At 40.3% G+C, this 15,467-nt stretch overlaps 1 long non-coding RNA gene across 2 annotated transcripts in view; it reads left to right on the top strand.

Moving 5' to 3' along the window:
- Nucleotides 1-15,467, top strand: part of LOC146432675 (uncharacterized) — a 178,125-nt gene that overhangs the window by 149,016 nt on the left and 13,642 nt on the right. The gene's annotated exons all lie outside the window — the stretch shown is intronic.

Here is a 15,467-nt window from a genome sequence, read left to right as displayed (position 1 = left end):
CTCTGTTTATTCCAATTGGATGGCTGCCCTGGGTCTAGCAGCTATTATTTAATTAATTTTTTATTTATTTGTTTGTTTGTTTGTGGAAGGAAAGCTTTTGCTTTTTCCACTATAACAGCAGAAAGGGTGAAGCAGAGGACATGAAAGGTGCAGGAATGTGCAGCCTGGCATGGGATAGCCTCTCCAGAGCTTTTATTTTGGCCAGAAATTTAGGGAGTAGGACAAAGATAAGGAAATATCAAGCCTTGGCAGTCTAACCTCTGACAGTTTTGGAATACTATATGGGAAGATAAAGTCGTTGGAAGTAGGAGTAAGAAACTCAAGAGTACTGCAAATGCAGGGGAGCAGATGAGGAAAAACATTTGTAAGCAAAGCTTGGTGGTATCAGCTCCCCAGCTGTTGAGATTCCAGACAACATCCTGGGGAATTATTTAGGAATCATCCAAATGTGGGTGAGCCGGGAGAAATAATATGTGCTAGTAACCATTACTCCTCAGTGTGTGAGAAGGAATGTGCCCAGCTAAAGCCACAAAGAGTTTTGTGCTCATCCTGGGCACAACTGGGAGATTGCATAGGAAGAAGCTGTAATAGTTGAGTTCCTTTTCAGGACCAGGCCTTGGGAAGAGAGCAGTGATGGTGATTTTTGCAGGTTGTAAAGAGTGCACTGAGGCTATTTCCAGTGCCAGGACCAAACAGCACAAAATGTGTTAAAGGGAATTGAACTACATATAAATAAAAGTGTGTGTCTGAAGAGTGTAGGTATCACTACTCTCCAGCATTCCTGGAGATTTGTTGGATACTAAAACTTGGAGCATTGACAGTGTAGTCCACAAGTTCCCTGGATCTGCAGTGAGAGCAGAAATATTCAGTGAGGCTCTCCTCCTGCACATCCAATCTCACTGGTTCAGTTTCTTCCAATCCTGAACTCTCACTGTCAGAATAGAAACTATGGGGGGGAAAAAACCCCTGTAAAGATATAAGTTTCAAAAGTGTTGGTGTCAAATACAGGAGGAAAGCCTGTCCAGCTCTGGATGCCTCAGAGCAAAGCAGATACACATCAGATGGAGAGGGACCAGAGGCAAGCAATAAGGATGGTAAAAGAAAATGCAAGCAGACTGAAAGTATTTGGTTTGTGTAGTTTGGAGGTGAAGAAGGCTGAGAAGATGTAGGCAAAAAGCTGCTGTTTGGAGGAAGAGAATAATCTGGTTTTTCATGTCTTCTTGGGACAAGGCAAGAACTGATGAGCTTAAATAAAAGCAAAAGAGATGAGGAGTCAGATAGGGGAGGGAGCTTTGCAGTTGTTCAGGATAATTTGTCACTGGAATAGATTGCTTGGGGCTGCTGTGGAATCACTTCAGCTTTGTGAGATTGGGCTTGACAGACATCTGCCAGGAGTGCCAAAGGTGCTGATGCCTGGGCCTGGGAGTAGGAAGGTGAACTCAGGGACTACTTGAGCACCTTTTTCTCCCAGTTTCTTTGATAAGCATCTTTCTATTTTCCTTCTCACACTGCTGCTTTCTGTTACTCCTGATTCATAAAAAAAAAAATCTTAGTTAAAATGTTTATTTGATACTTCAATCACCCAGCAGGAAAACAAATATAATGTCTGGTTTTGTGACAGAAGGAAAGTTAGCCTGAGACAGACTTTGCTACAGAGACCAGCTTCAGGGCTACCACAATTTTTAAAACATCTGTTTTGCTGTGGTGTAGCAGGAAGCAGCTTCTATTACACTTTATCAGCAAAATTTCAAATCCCTAAGTGACAGGGCAAGCTTAGAAGGAAAAACAGCTGTTGACGAGACTGTGGTGCATGTGCTGTGGGCCTCAGCAAAATCAAACCTAATAGGAAGGGAAAGCAAAGCATCTTTTCATTCAGCTTTGAGGAAAAATTGACATGGTCCCAGATTGTGGAATGGATTTATTCAGCAGTTTGTGGGACGTGTTGCTCTCAGCACTGCTCTGCAGGCTGCTGGCAGCTGTCAGTGGCCCTGCTGCAGGCAGGGCATTCCCCAGGGCTGCTGGGCAAGGCTGGGTTTGGTGCAGCAGATGTGTCATCAGGGCTGAGGAAGCAGGGCAGTGATTCCGGTTGCATAATTCATTTCTGTCGCATGAAACAGGTTTTGGTGGCTGTGATCAGCGCTGTAATTGTGATTGTACAGGTTTCATTAGAGCACTAGGGCTACAAGAAGGGAAAAGATGGAGGATTGAGGTATAGACACACTCTGTAAATTGCTGGTGCTCAAATACTGAGCATTAGTTCTGTAGTACCTATGTAATTTTGCCTATTTTGCTAGATTTTCATTTTGAAATGAGTTTTTGTTTGGGGCTTTTTCCTGCATTCAGATCAAGAAGAACATCTTAAGGGGTCTACTGCTTTTGGCACACTTAAACCAGGGAAAGCTATTCTAATGGGCATATGGAAAATTTATCCAAACAACACAGACCTTAGCTTTTGCAATAGACTAAATTCCTTTAATTAGATGAGAATTGTTGTGGCTTAACCTGAATTTTATATGGAATATTTTCCAAATATTTCAGGAGTTGATGATGCAGAATGTGGCACAGCACAGTGATATTGTATAATTTTGTTTGATGGCAAGTGAACTCAAGACTGTGCAAAGATGAAACTTTTGCAGACACAATAAACCACCTTTCTCTTATGCTTTTTTTCTGTTTGAATAACAGTCAGATATTATTTTGAGACAGTATCTTACTTAAAAAGCATAGGCAATAAATTGCAGAAAACCCCTCAAACCACCCAGCCAAATATATCAAAGAAAATAACCCCAAACACCCAACACCAAATAACAACCAAATAAACTCCAAAGTTATTAACTTACATGTTTACAAATCTGTATTGCAAGAATGCATAAAATACCCCAAATTTGGTGAGGTGTCTGTGTGCTGTTAATGAGCTAAGTGAGCTGAAAAGTAAACAGGATGTGCCTCATTTCCCCTGATGAGCTTTTCTGTACAGGATTCTGGAATTTGCCTTCAGGTGAAATGTCAGAGATTGTACTTTCCCTTGGGAGAGCCAATTCTAATTAAGCAGTATACAGACAAAATCATCTCTTTGTTCTGCCTTTACAGAGAAATCCTTGAATACCAATTTGGGCACTGTGTCACTGCTGAGGACATTGGCAGTGGCACCTCACCTGTGCATCTCTGAGCTCTGCATTGTTACTGTGGGATGCAGCAATGAGAATAAAAATGGTTTCCACAAAATCAGCAAAGTGGAGTGAACAGTAGCTGAATCTCATCACATTGGCTTAACTTTCAATTTAGACAAGGCACAAATAATGAGAATTTTTTAATTAAGTAGTGTGCTGGTAATTTTTTTTTTCTTAACCTCATGAGGTAAATGGCACTCTTAAAACAGGGAAAGCTAGTCTAATGGGCATATGGAAAATTTATCCAAACACAGACCTTAGTTTTTGCAATAGACTAAATCCCTTTAATTAGATGAGAGTTGTAGCTGCTTAACCTGAATTGTATACGAAATATTTTCCCAAATATTTCAGGAGTTGATGATACAGAGTGTGGCACAGCACAGTGAAAAACCTTTTGATAATTTTGCATGTTGGTAAATGAACTTAAGACTGTGCAAAGATGCAAGATTTGAATTTCCTGTGTGTGTTTGCACGTCCAGATTTCAAGAACATTCAACAGGCAGTTTTTAAGTGCACTAGAAAGAGAAGAAAGATTAAATTTGGGGGTATCTCTGGGTTTAAATTTGTAGTTCCTTTCAACGCATTTTGTTTGAGGTGAGCTATCATGGTAAAGGATGGGCTTAGTAACCACAGTTGTACATTTATTGGGTGAGGCTGATCTTGGAGCACTTGTCTTGGGATAAGCTTGTGAGATGCTGCACAGTGAGTGTGATTGCATATAAACCTGCCTTCCTTCTCAAGAACAATGTTGGAGTGGGAGATAGAGCATGGCACTGACACTAAAGGGAGATTTACTGATTTGTGGGTTACCTTTTGCTCTGTCTTCAGTGATATGCTTGAGGCAATGATCCATTCTAGGAATGTCATTTTTCAGAGACCTGTTTGAAACTCACACTGAAACTACCCTGTTAGTACCCAAGTGATTTTGCATTCTTTCAGTTTTTTGTGCAATTTCCATTTCAAATAAATAAGAATATAACATGTAAATTATTCAGACACATTTAATTCCAGCCTTTTTTTGTAATGCAGTTGCCATTTTTTTCATAACCAGTAGAAGTGTATAATCTGATCTGTTGTTTTAATTTTATAAGGAAGATACTTCTGATCTGTTTTGATTTGAGACTTATTTTACTAATGAACCTGTCATTTACACTATGAGATCAATTAGATGCCATTATTTATCCATGTGATCACTACACCAAAAAAATATTTCAAAAGCATCTAGTAGTATTTGGTTGTCCAACTTTTGAGATAAAATTTTTGAGATTTTGAAGGGCTGATTTCAAAGCCAATTGAGATTTGCTCCTGAAAATGGGATTTCTGTGGAACCTCAGATGTTCATCATGATTGTTAAATGTTCACTACTAGGAAATAAATTGTTCAATTCAAATGTAAAAATGGGGAGACTATTTTCTCTTGTAATTGATCAACAAATCCAGTTCTTGATCTGAAGAAATTCTCCTTGAGTAATCCTCTTGTAATCACAACTGACGAGGCATGGTGGCTGATGGTGTATTTCTGTCTTCAGCAATCAGGTTGTGGCCATCAGAAAGTACATAAAACTGCAGGTCATTACCTTGAAGTGTGAAATATGTCAACCCTCTGCCAGGCCTGCAGCCCTCCAGATGTTCAATATCCTTGTCATTGTTTAATTTAGTGATGCAGACAGCTTTGTGGCATGGGTTACAGTGAGGTATCCTGCAAAAAGCAGGGGAGCAATGACATTGTGCAAGTTGCATATACGCTTTAAAATGGCCCCAGAAATGACAGAACACTTGAAGCTGAAGCAAAGCAAGATGTTAATTTGGTGAGCATTCCTCCTTTTGGCTTGAGGAAGATGACTTGGCAAATATATTAGCTTCAGGCTTTGTTCTCTGCTCTTTTTCTATTGTCAGGCACACAGTGATGCCAACGAAGAACTGAAAAGCCACTTGGAGTAATAGTAGCTAATGTGATGTTGGCAGAGTAAGAAATCACCACTGTTCTGCTGGCAAAGGACATTTGTTTTGCTTCCTTTTATTACATCTGAGGTCTCACTTTGAGAAACAAACTGAGTTATCACTGCAGGAATCAAACGAGCTGAGTTACAGGAGGGACATTACCTCTGTGGTTCAGGCATATGTCACCTGCACACACTGGTGGAGAGCTTCTTAGCTGCTTTTGTAGCATTTATGTCTTTTCCAATAATACTTCCTTTTTAAGTGTAGTGAGCAATTTGTAATCTACTTCTTTTCTGTATACAGAAGGCTCTGTCTGCACTTTACTGTAATTCACTGCTCCTCCATATTTTGGTGTAAATATTTGAGGTCAATTTGTTTAGTTTCTTTTTTTCTCAAGCATGGAGAGTTGTTGTAAGTGCAGTTTTGAGAGAGAGTTAATTAGGCTTTGTGGTGGATTGTTTTATTGATTCTACAGACCATTCACTCTGTGAAACTGAAAACATTCAAAAGCATGGTTTAGTACCATCAGGATGATTAGTAATCTTCAAGAGATATCTTTTAACCTGAAAGGTGACATAAATAATTCATAGACCTGTAAGCTGCAATAGAGGTACCCCCCTCCTACCACCCCAAAAAACCCTCAAAAACCAACTAACAAAGAAAACAAACTAAAAACAACCTAACCAACCAACAAAAAAACCCCACAACTAACTCACCTCTTGAACAACAACAACAACAAAATATCCACCTGAGGGATTGATGAGATTAAGAAACATTGTGGGTTTGGTGTTTATTTTTAAGGGGTTTTTTTGGTGGCTTTTTTTTCCTTAGAGGTTGAAATTTATGGGTGACATTCATGGCTAATATATTAAAAATGAATGTAGAAGAATGAATAGTGATTACCAGCTGGCTAAAATCAGAGTTTGCTTAAGCTTAAGGTTGTGTCAATTACATGAGAATGACAAGCATGCATTATCATCTTCATGCCTGAGATAAAGAGGATTTAGTTTGAATTCACATGAATGAAGGAGATTGGGAATTGCTTGTGTCAGGGAGGAAAAAGCCTGGCAGAAGCTTCTCTCTGTTGTGTATCAGAAACAAAAATCTCAAGGTGAGTGTGAATGTTGGAAACATGGGTTCAGCCATACAGGGTGTTATCAATACAGGACATTATCTGAGGTGTTAGGACCATTGTGGATTTACTGCAAATCAGATAAAACTAAACTTCCAGGAATGCTGACACTTAGTGAAATTACTATATTGTAGCTGACCCTCAAAACTGATGTCAGTGGACCCAAAGGAATTTCTTCCTTATGCCACAGGTGTCTGGGCTACAGGTTCAGTTCTCACTAGTGCAGTGAGGAAAATAGCTTATTTTGTTTATTTTGTTTAGGTGGTGCAGAAACAACAACAACAGCAAACCCCCTCAAATAATTGTTTAGATAATATCGTTCATTTAAAATTCGCTGCTGCTAATTAAATTGTAGGTCTAACAAGCTAGGAGGTAAATTTTGGCAACGTACTAAACCACAACAATTATTAATGTAATTAAATTTAGTTATCTGCGTAGATGAGCAGAATGGTGCATTTAGTATAGCAGGAGCACGTAGGTTAAGCTGTGTGGTGTAATGGAGTATAACATCAGAAAAAGTCATCCCTTTTTCCCTTGAGCAAAACAGCAGCAGGGGAGAGGGTGCCTCAAAGGCACACTTTGCAGCATTAGAACAGAAATTACTGATTGATAACAGAGGAAACTTAATACCCTTATTCTGATTTACTATCTTTGTAGTAAAGCCAAACTCTTAGAAACAGTTAATTATAATTTCAATAAAAATATTTAGGTGACAGCTGTAAGCCTTCATCATTTCTACACATGTGTTAAAGAACTCTTTTGTTGTTTCAGAATGTGTGAAGGAGGAAGTTAAGATGAACAAGTAAGAACAGATCTGACATCCCTAAAGTTCCTATCAGCAAAAGCAGTGCAAAGACAAGACAGGTTGTTTGGTCTCATCTCCCCCCAAGTTTAACTGAACAGGGTGTGAATTATTGGTGAATTGTTGTGTCTCAGTGAGTACTTCTCTCATGTGCCTCATAGCATGTGTGGGTGGGCAGTAGCTGAGACACCCTGAAGAGAAGGGGAAAACCCTGCTTTTTTGGCTGGACTAATAATGAAATCTGTTTTTTAATCAAGGTTTGAAACATGTTTAGTCTCTGATGCTCTGGTTAGCAGTTCTGCAAAAAGTTAGGCTTTTTCTGCACTGTCCAAAGGTGGTGGATTGATGAGAATTCCCCATTCCTGGTGCTGGAGTCCTCAATAACCTGTGCCACGTGCGGCTGGCACACTGCAGCAATCCCTGCTGGATCAGCTGGCTGAAGTGAGCTAAATATTGTCAGCATCCTGGAGGCACTTTATTGATCCTGGAATCAGCCTTCATCTTTCCCACTTCTCAGGTAGCTTTTCAGCTGCTGCCTGTTGGTGCTTGCTGTGTGCTGCTGCTGTGGTTGGCTCCAGCTGGAAACAGCTGGTGAGGATTACCTTCCTCTAGGCTGTCACGCTGGCTTTTACAACTGATTTTTGGCAGGGTGAAGGATTGAGCTACATTCTGCAGCTAGGGAAGATGCTGACATGGCTAATTCCCATCCTTTTGTGGCTTTGCAAACTCACTGCCAAATGGCTGCAGTTCTGAAGAGCTGCAGTGTATACAGAGGAAATGGTTCTCTTCAAGCTTTCGGGTTGCTGGGGATTTAAAAGAGGTTTTCCAGGGATCCTAGACTTCTATTGGGAAGTGTTTGAATGCAGGTTCTGTTTTGAACTTATGGTTTATTGCATGGATTTTCTTGAGATCTGTTTGGAGCAGATGTTCCTTTGGGAAAATAAACCTTGACAATAATTTTTTTCTTTTGTTTATGGGTTTGGAATTAAAGCCTATTCTGCCCTACCAAAAATACTGTTTGGCAGGGTTCTCACACTGCGTCCTTTATTAGCAGTGAAGTAATAATACACTGTAAACAATTTCAAGCAAGCTGAAGAGCAGGACAATGCCACCCACATGTGCTGTACAATGAAAAATCCCAAATCAGGAACTGGGGGACTTCCTATGGAAGTGACTGTGCATTCTCAATATGCTTCATGTATTCTCCACACGGATTGAGAGGTGATGTTTATACACACTCAGTTGCTGATTTATTCATAATATTTTGAGTTATTTATCCTTGGCTTCATACACACTGTATCTTTTGGTATTTTTATTGCAAAGCTGAAAAACAATATTCTGGGATTTACAATATGTATTTTTAACTGTTAACTCTATTTAACTATGTCCCTTTGTTTCTTTTCCCCAAATTTATTTTTTACAAGTAAATTCTAGGGAAGGTCTTCACAGGGCTGTTTACTTTGGCAACAATTTCAACAGTGTTATATAACAGATTTGTGACAGTTAATTTGAAATATATAATTGTGAATAATCACAATGGAGATGAAGGTTTTCCTTATCCTCTGGGGAAGCCTGTAACATACACCTGAGAGTCCAGCCAGAATAGCTGGCAATTTGGATATTAAATGCTGCAATGCACCACGTGCAAGGATTATTTATGGAATGTTTCAAAAGTAATATTTAATGATGCCTTTGAAAAAAATCATTCAACCTGCCTAAAAAGGCAGAAAGGTATCAATGCAGGTTTTGCTTTGACTGTGAGTTACTTTTGGACTGTATGGCCTCATAGGCAAAAGAGTGCAGAAGGTTTCTGTATATGAATGCAACCTTGTTATATTAATAACCTGTGAGTGTGCAAACCTGTTTTGTTGGAGACTTCTACCAATGTGCAAGTCTGGTTAGTGTGATGGGATAAAAAGAAAACAAGCAATAGGTGAGATCTGTCATGATCTGCTGTAGCTGATTTTGATCCAAGCTCTCAGTTGACTCAGTATTATGCCAGGAAAAAGGGCTGTAGCTCATTTATTTTAGTGTTTGGTAAAACTTAACCTAAATTAGCCTAATGGGAGGACAGTCTACTTTGAGAAGTGGTTTTTATATTTGATGTCCTGTAAAATGAAGTCTGTCCTCTTATTTCTCAGCTGACCCAGATTCTCCAGTTTGGAAAATAAAGCTGTTGCCCTGTTCCAATCAAATGTGTAACTTTAGCCCTGTCAAGACACTGTGGGAATGAGGTGGCAGCAGAATCCAGGAAAACAACAACCTGGACACTTTTCCCTAAATTATCATTTACCTACTAGGCTCACTGTCTCTATCAAATACTCACACATAGTTGATTTGACTCAGAATCAAAATCAGACCTTAAAATCAGACAAACAGGCAGACAGGAGTCGTGAAGCTAGTAGTGAATTCAGTGCACTGCAAGTGAGAGCCAGGGAGCTGCTGAAGCACAGGGTGATGTCCAGAGCAGGATATTGGCTCCATGAGTTCATCTGAACGTGGCTGGGTGAGTGTGTGAGTGATTAATGCCTGGGGCTGCTGGGTGATGTGCTGCAGCGAGGGCAGAGGAAGGAAGGAAGAGAGGAGGGAGAGGGAATGTGGATGGAACAGCGAACCACAAAAACATGTCTTTGATCTCTGGGGATAAGAAGAAAGCACTTAACAGTGCAAGGATGGGAGTGGGGGAAACTGTATAGCTGAGGTAGTGAAGTTGTAGGACCCCAAGGAAGCAAACGGAGTATTTATGATTGCATAATACCATAACCACAGCTCAGAAGTATTAAACAAATATAGAATACCTAACTGCATATATTCTCTATAAACTTCCAAACCATACCTAAGCATAATGTTTCACCCCCTTCCTCCTATTTCATTACTTTCCCAATTTGATGGATTTAGAGAAATTGCAAAAAAACCGCAGTTGCACAACTAGATTTGATTTGGTGTTTTCATAGTCTTGGACATCCAAACTTGCACCATCATGGTGTATCATAACCTGCATTTTTCTGAAGAAACTTTTATTTTCTTTGATCATTTGGAGCCATTTTCCAGAAAAGGTCCCTCACTCATCTCTTTAGATTCTTTGTGGTTACAGAGTGTGTGAGCTGTGCTCAGTTTAACAGCACATATGGTGTGTTGAGACTGACATAATTCCAGGGCTGTGACACCATGTGGTATTTAGAAAAGAAATTAGGGATGAGCGTATTGTTTGTTGCCAAAGAAATGATGTCTGAACTCCTTTCTGAAAGGTAGGTGTTGGCACTGCTTTAAAGCTCTAGACCATGAGACAGAGCAGTGGATCTTGCAGGGAAGACTGGCAGGTCTGTGCAGAACATTTCCTGTGGAGACATCAAAAAGTCCAGGAAATCTCCATTTGAACTTTGTATTCTTTCATGTTCCCATTTCCCTCATTTCCCCACTTTTGAAAATGTTCATCTCTGGCAGCCACACAAAAGAAAATAACGTTTAGTTTGATCACTGGGGCTCAGACTGAAGTCCAGTGGACTAGACATCAGCCCTGGGGCTGCTGTGGGACAGGCTGATGTGGTACTTCTCCTTCTTGACCACTCCCAAAACGCTGTGAAAATGACATGAAATCATAATATTTTGGAGTGCAACCATTTGGTCCTGTCACTGAGATGAGATTTTTTCAGCTGGGAGATGATGTTGTGGATGTTTGTGAAGTGTCAGCATTGGAGATGATGGAAATTGTAAACCTTTGTGTCAGATCCTGCTTAGTATTTCCCTTGCTGTTACTTGACTGGCAGTGCCAGATTCTCTGGCTCTTGAAATTATTAGAACATACTTGTATTTCTAGAGAGAGGAAATCCAGCAGTCACTCTGGATTAGATTTGCAGTCAGGTTTTTTATTCACTCAATAAAATTCTAACTTAAGTTATATTATATTATAAACAGAATCCATGCAAATGTTTTAATTCTCCCTTCCATTCTTTCCTAACTGTTGTGTTGCTCTAAAGAGATAAAGGAGATGACTCTTTGCAGCAGCACAAGCCATGGAATCCCTCAGAGCCATACCCAAAATGTTGCCTTGCAGCATTTCAGCACAACACAGGGCAGCTTATTACCATTAAACTGTTGGGGTTTGTTCATTGTTCCTATCTCAATGTACCTCCCTCTTCCTGGAAAATGAAGTGGTTTGAGTCAAGGTGGGAGTTTGTGAAGACTTCAGGCAGCTCCTTCTTGTTTCCTCTGATGGACTCTGATATTTCTCCTTAAGGCACAGGAAGCTGCTGATGCTCAGAGTCTGTCACCTCTGAAGTGGGGTACAGCTGGGGGTTGGATCACTTTTTATAAAGCTAGAAAGCAATTAAAATCACTGTTATGACACCTTTGATTCCTGTACCCCCAAAGGGCAGAGGGATGGGCTGTTCTCATGGAATGCCTTGACTAAAAGGATGCTGAAGTTCACCCCAAGCCAGTCATTGCATTTATCCCTTGGCTCTAGGCTGCTGTTTTGCTCTCCCCATCCCGACCCTGGGGGAGGCATGAGACTGCACTCTGTCCCCAACACAACAGCACTGCTGGAAAGCTGCAGACCTTTCTTTATCTCAAAGGACAATTGCAGCTTACTTTGAACCAAGACATTTCTTACAGCAACAAACTCCTTGTGTTAGGAAAACGAAGGCATCTCCCAATTTCCTTTTTATCATATTCTTTGTTAGGATTTTTTGTTGGCATTGTGACAAGGTCTTTCTTTCTACAACCAATGTAAACTTGTTACTTTGGTTGTTTTCTTTTTTGGCATAGAAGTGTCTTTGCATAAATGTGATTTGCTTTTCTGGTGCTAGCAAGCCTGAATGGAAAACTTTTGGGTTCTACTGGGGCCCATTCCTGACTGTGCAAATGTATAAGAGAAGAAATAATGAAAAAAAAAATTGTAATGAAAATAATTAAATTTTATATATATGAAAAGGAATTTATTAAAGATGTCACTCAACTCTGTAGCTAATAGTTTCTCTTCTATGGCTTTTCCAAAAAAATTGCTTATTAGAAAAACAACTATCACACTAAGGAAAAAAATTAGGGCTATTTCAAGCATATTATTTCACAGTTTCTTGCCAGTGGGAGACTCAGGGAGGGGGTTGGGGGCTTACAGTGGCTAGACAGACCATTAAATCGGTATTAAACACTTTTCCATATGAAGGAAGTCACCTTCTGCCAAAAATCCAGGAGCAGAGGGATTGGTTTCAATGCAAGCACTGCTGGGATGGGGCTAGATAAACTTTGAAAAATTAAAAGGTCACTGGGGTCAGGGTGCAGGCTTCAGAGCCCGTCTGGCTGGCTTCCTTATAGACTCTTGGAGAGTTGGCACACCAAAGCAGCATGACGTCCTGCATAAACATTTGATCCTCCTGACCAGTTTTTTCCATGGTATTAACTTTCTTAGCAGGAAAAAAAAAAGTGTATAAAAATGACCAAAGCTGTTTTATATCAATTTTCACCATGCAGAGGCACAGAACGATTTCTGTGTTGTGTCCAAAGCAACAGGGAGGGCAAAGGCAGAAAGAGCAGCTTGCCAAACTACTTATATAGACTCACAAACTGCTCTGGTTCCTAAAATAGCAGCGTAACACAACAGAGGGCTCCTTTGAAACTATGATAAAATACACTGCTATTGATTTTTCAGCTGGTTAATCAAGTGGAAAAGATAAATAATACAAACCGTGCAAATCTAGGAAGATGGAATGCAATGTTAAATGATTCTTTTAAATCAAAGAAGCTTTAGAGGGCTTGCTGAATCTCCAGAGCAAAGAGAACCTGGATGGAGCAGCAGTGTCAGGGTTGGAGGTCAGCAGACCCAGGCTCATGGCTGAAGGGAGTGGGCACTCTGTGATGAAGGGCACAGGTACATTTTCATGTGCTTTTGTGTGTCCTTGGCTTTGGGGACACAAGCCAGTCCTGTGGCAGCTGGCACAGTTCCAGGACTAAGGTGCATGTTGTCCTCTGGCCCCTGGAGACCCTGGTGTCCCTTGAGACCACGATGTGCAGTGCAGTTGTACTTAGCTTGTAAACAGCCACAGGCAGCAATGTCCTGGCTAAACTGAGCGTGGTGAGGCTGAAACCTTGGCTGGATGGATACATTTCACTTTCCTGGAAGGCAGAGCCAAGAAGAATTAAGGATTGGCCCGTAACTTCTATTGTTAAGAACATCTCTTCTGCCTGGCTTGGCTTTTGTGCACATCATGCTTCAACTTCAGAATACTGATCTCAGTTCAGTAAAAGCAAACAAACAGAAAATATTGTGCTGTTGTAAACTTTTTTTAATATGCTGGCATTTGGTTTGGTTGTGCTTTAACACAGGATCTAGATTCTGGAAATGAACAAATGATGTTCCTCTTCAGAGCCTGACCATGAGAAAGTGCATTAGGCACCTCAGTGCAAGTTCACAGCACTCTGCATGGGAATCCTCCAGCACAGAGCTTTGCTCTTGGAAGCAGCTCTGCTAATTTCCTGAGGAATTTGTGTGGCATATCTGCACTAGCAGATGGTATTGTAGTAGCAAAGCTTAACTCTGAGAGAATTTGGAGCTGCTAAATAGTGAAGCAGCTCAGAGGTCTGCATTGTCAATACAGGATAATGAAGGTTTGTGAAATCTGCTGGTTTGTGATATTTGAAAGAGAAAAAAAATGATTTCTGTTTTGCAGCTGGAAGTTATTTTTTCCTAAGTACAACTCTATTTGAAGAGCTATTTTGCTGTTCAATATTTTCTGGATGACCTTAAGGACTGGATGCTCCAATCCTACACCTGTAATGTGACCAAAACCAGTTCTCCTCCTGGAGCTGTGGGACTGTTTGGTCATAGCATGTATATGGACCCACATGTAATGAATTTCTTGCTATTCTTGTGATCAAAGTGCATTTTGGAGGTGGCAGCCTCATATTTGGAGGCATATGAAGCCCTGCCACAAGGCTGGCAGATAATTCACTGTATATTAGGGATGTCTGGGTTTTATTGCATAAAACTTCCACATATGGTAATCAGAAAAAAAGAGGGATATTCCAGGTGATATTCCCTTCCTTGATGTGACTTCTGGTGAGATAGTAATAAAGGAAGAAACTTTAATGACACAGAAGACCAATGAATGCTGCACATGAGAGGGGAAAGCAGGATCAAATGACATGACAAAAGCAAGCAGGGAAGATTTAATATGTTGCACTAAAAGCTGAAAATAACTCATGGAGATGATAAAATCTACAGCATGGGGGTGGGGGGAGTAGAGCTTAAAGCAAAGAAGAGTGGAAACCACAGAAAGGACCACAGTCCATTTTTATTTTAACCACTTACAGGAAGGTGATGAGTCACCTCTTCCATTGCTCTTTGATTTATTAGCGAGTTGAGTTTCCTGCCATGGAAATCAGAGCCAGCAGAGCTGCCCAAGAGGGAGGAAGAGTGTGCACAGACATCTTTGTAAGCTCTGCAAGAAGGGGAAGGAGGAGACAACCCATTTGGCTGGGGAGAAGAACGTGCCAGACACACACAGAAGTCAGAGAGCAAGGGTTATGTTACCCCTCAGGAGGTGAACAATAAAAAAACAGTCAGAATTTCAGATATGGAATAGACACAGGTAAATGGAACATTCTGAATTTAACTCTTTTTTTTATGGACATCTGAGTGGAGAAAACTTCACTCTTGAAGCTCTGTTACTCTGGTAGGTCACTGGAAGGTCAGCTGTCCAATAAGTTACAGAGCTATGTTAATTTGTTCCACATTGGGCCTGAAGTCTATAATTAGGTGAAACAGGACTTCATGGAAACTTCTTTACTGAAGTAAAAGCTCAGATTTTCAGGTCCTGTCATTTGCATGCCCTTTCTGGATCTGAGCAGCAGTCCTGCCAGAGAGCTTGGAAACGTTCTGGTAGAAAGATGTTGATAAATAAACATATATGTACATATATATATATATGTATGTTTGGGGTTTTTTTTAACATAGTTTTTGGGGGGTTGGTTGGCTTTTTTTTTTTTTAATTAATGCCTTCTTTCTTGATAATATTGTCAGAAGTTGTAACTGACTTCACTGTCAGTTGTTTTACCCAGCAAAAGGTTAAAACCCTTCTGACAAAAATGCAGCTGAATAGATCTATCTGCCTGTGTGGTGTTTGGTCCTCTGGGGAAAAGGACAGGTCACTCAGAGGTACAGACCTTCTTCCTTAGCTGGAGTGCTTGAGGCTTTGAACTGAAGTATTTTTATATGTTGATGTGTGGGCATTGTTACAAATAGATGCTGTATTGAGCTTTAGCAGTGCAACAGGGTAAAACGGGAAAATAGTCTTGAATAATTGCACAGCTGTAAATAAGATTTAATGTTCTCCATGTTAACTCATCCACATTGTCAGACATCCTTTCTAACTCTAGAAATTACAGCTCTGAAGTGGTGTTCACAGAAAATCAACAGAAAACCAGCT

The sequence above is a fragment of the Lichenostomus cassidix genome, chromosome 10 (genome assembly GCF_008360975.1).
Source record: "Lichenostomus cassidix isolate B80296 chromosome 10, HeHo_3.0, whole genome shotgun sequence".
NCBI lineage: Eukaryota > Metazoa > Chordata > Aves > Passeriformes > Meliphagidae > Lichenostomus > Lichenostomus cassidix.
The sequence above is the reverse complement of the archived record's forward strand: the minus strand, read 5'-3'. Positions and strand labels throughout refer to the sequence as shown.